The sequence below is a fragment of the Hipposideros armiger genome, unplaced genomic scaffold, assembly GCF_001890085.2.
Source record: "Hipposideros armiger isolate ML-2016 unplaced genomic scaffold, ASM189008v1 scaffold_364, whole genome shotgun sequence".
NCBI lineage: Eukaryota > Metazoa > Chordata > Mammalia > Chiroptera > Hipposideridae > Hipposideros > Hipposideros armiger.
In genome coordinates this window covers 1,576,888-1,580,525 of record NW_017731714.1, presented here as the reverse complement: position 1 = coordinate 1,580,525, position 3,638 = coordinate 1,576,888, and positions in this window count along the sequence as shown.

The following is a 3,638-nucleotide window of genomic DNA, read 5'->3' as shown; positions in this document are numbered from 1 at the left end:
TTTGGGTCTCGCTTACCTGTTTTTAAAATTTTCTGATTGGATGTCAAACATTGCACATTTTATCTTGTTAGGTGTTAAATATTTTTGTTTTCCCATAAATATTCTGAGCTCTTGTTTGGGACATGGTCAAATTACTTAGAACAGTTTGATCCTGTGGGAGCTTGCTATTAAGCTTTCTTAGGAAGAACCACAGCAGCATATTTAGTCTAGAGCTAGTTTTGCCCACTATTGAAGCATAATCTTTCGGCGTAATCTGTATTATGATGTCTTTTACTCCAGCCATGAGAACAGGAGCTATTTCTACTCTGTGATCCCCTGGTGAGTTTTCCCTGTACTCCTTTTCAGTGGCTCTTTCCCTAGTGTCAACGTTTCTTTACTTGCATCTGCTGATAAGCATTTAGCTAAAGACTCAAGGGGTCCACTCTAGTGGGGATGTCCAGAGTTCTGATCTGAGAGCTGGGGAGATCATATTCTGATCTTGTTAATTTTGTAGAGCCAAGTGCCATAGCAAGAAGACTGCTGGCTGGGGCCACCCGAGTGGCTCAGTTGGTTAAGAGTTGGCTTAAGAGTGCGAGCTCTGAGCAACAGGGCCGCCAGGGTTCGATTCCTACATGGGCCAGTGATGCTGCACCTGAGCTGAGCTGTTGCTGAGTTGCCAACAGGTGGCAGGATGGCTCAGCTGATGTAACAACAAGATTGCCTGTTTGATGATGGGCTACGCCCACCCGCAACTAAGACTGAACTTGGCACCTTGAGTTGAGCTGCCGCCTGGGTGGCTCAGGAGGTAGAGCACGTGCTCTTAACAACAAGGTTGCCGGGTTCGACTCCTGCATGGGATGGTGGCTATGCCCACCCACAACTAAGATTAAACACAGCACCTTGAGCTTAGAGGCCACAAGCTGCCGACGGGAAGCCAGATGGCGACTGGCGCCCTCCACAACTAAGACTGAAGAAACAACAACTTGGCTGGTTCCCTTCCCCAATTCCCCAACACTGTTCCCCCTCCCCCAATTCCCCAATAAAATCTTTAAATAAAAAAAAAGACCGTTGGATGTACAGGTTGGTTGTTCAGAAGAGAGAACTGAGCTGGGGATGGAAATTTATGAAGTGTCTAGGTATAGATAAAGACACAGATGCCACCATACATGAAAAAGTACAGGAGGCAGGTTAGATTTCAGAATGCCAAAGGTCAGTAAAAGAAGAGCCTGCAAAGAAATCTAAGATGGAGCAGGAAAACGGGAAGGTTCAAAACTGCAATGTCTCTGAGACCAAGGGTACTGAGAGTTTTAGGAAGGAGTGATCAAGAAATATAAAGACTAAGCTGGCCAAGTGGCTTACTTGGTTAGAGCGCAGGCTCTGAGCAACAGGGTTGCCGGTTAGATTCCCACATGGGCATGTGAGCTGAGCTGCCGCTGAGCTGTCGCTGAGCTGGTGAGAGCATGTGCTCTTAACAATAAGGTTGCCAGTTCAACTCCTGCATGGGATGGTGAACTATGACCCCCTGCAATGAGACTGAAAATGGCAACTGGACTTAGGAGCTTGTGTCCTGCACAACTAAGATTGAAGGACAACTTGACTTGGAGCTGATGGGTCCTGGGAAAACACAATGTTCCCCTTCCCCAATTCCCCAACACTGTTCCCTTCCCCAATTCCCCGAATAAAATCTTAAAAAAAGAAAAGAAATATAAAGACTGAAAATCCTTGTTCGATTTAGTGATGTGGGGGTCAGAATGACCTTTTCAAGTATAAGAGAGAAATTGGGANTTGTGTCCTGCACAACTAAGATTGAAGGACAACTTGACTTGGAGCTGATGGGTCCTGGGAAAACACAATGTTCCCCTTCCCCAATTCCCCAACACTGTTCCCTTCCCCAATTCCCCCAATAAAATCTTAAAAAAGAAAAGAAAAGAAATATAAAGACTGAAAATTCTTGTTCGATTTAGTGATGTGGGGGTCAGAATGACCTTTTCAAGTATAAGAGAGAAATTGGGATGGTGGCCAGAAAGAAGCAGGTTGAGGAGTGAAGGAAGATGTAGAACTAGAAATAGAAACTATAGCAACACTTAATAGAAGTCTGGCTGTGAAAGAAGAGGGAAAAACTGGTAGCTAAAAAGAAATATAAGATGTAGAGCATTTTTCACATTATTTTGTTTTAACAGAAGAGATGTATGTTTAAAATGATACTTCGACAAAAGAAATGTATGTTGAAAATATCATGTATAATGTAACTCAGTTTTAGATGACTGTAATCTATTGCCTACAATCCTTTTGTCAAATACAATGCAACCAACTTTCACTTTAATTATTCAGTAGTTTATGCAGAAGAATAGTGCTAACACTAGGAAAGAGTTAAATAATCTGCAACTGCATGTTATCAGCAACTTCACATAAGATTCTCCCTCATAATAACTACTTTAAAGGGCATCATAGTACACTTCCATTTTAAAAAACATGGCTGTGTGTGTATGAATGTACACTCAATCAGATCATGGTGGTACAAAAACTGGCAAACTATGACCCTTGGCCAAACTGGATCACCACTTGTTTTTGTAAATAAAGTTTTATTTGAACACACACATGCACATGGTGATGGAAAGAACTTTATTGAGAATAGAGTATTTAGATATAAAAAGATACTTTATAGGGTGAGGTTCTTGAGAAGGGGCAATGGGATGAAATCCAAAGCATCAGTGGAGGGATTGGCCTTTCATTGGAGGAAAGCAATGTCCTTATTTGCCATAGGAAGGAGGGAGAGTAAGAGGAGTTGAGATAATATGTAGGTTTGCATGTTTGATGTTTGATGGCTTGAGGTCAAAGGAGTTTCCAGTTGAGCACTTTGGTTTTTTGGGGAAGCTATAAGAAAGATATTCAATTGATGGGGAAAGTAGAGGGTTTGAAAATTTGAGAAATCTGAAGAAGGTTTAAGAGTTATTGTAAGCATTATTCATTATGGCCAAGAAGTAGAAACAAGCCAAACGTCCATCGGCTGATAAATGGGTAAACAAAATGTGGTGTATCCATACAGTGGAATATTATTTAACAATAGAAAGAAATGAAGTACTGATACATTCTACAACATGGACAAACCTTTAAAACTTACACTAAGTGAAAGAAGCCAGTCACAAAATGTCACAAATTGTATGATTCCATTATGTGAAATGTCCAAAAGAGGCAAATCATAGAAGCAGAAAGATTAGTGGTTCTCAGGGGCTGAGAGGGAAGGGGGAATAAGGAGTGATTGCAAATGAGAACGGGGTTTCTATTTGGGGCAATGAAATATTCTGAAATTAGATAGTGGTGAGGTTGAAGAATTTTGTGAACATTCTAAAAATCACTGAATTGTACACGTGAAAAAATATGAATTTTTTGGCTTGTGAATTATACCTCAATAAAGCTCTTATTTAAGAAGAAGAGTTATTTCAGAAAGTAGACTAGTGAGTGCACTATCCAGATGAAGGAAGTAGGATTGCTGAGTAGCAGAGAAACCCATGAAGTTAATGACGCTTCATGGAGCCATTCATTGCACAGGCCCCCATGAGAGCAGGGAGCTGTTGGGAGGGGTGCAGTGTCCTGTTCCAGAGGGGAAGTCAGGATGTACTCAGGAAGCATATCCATGGGAGGGTTCTGGTAAATCATCA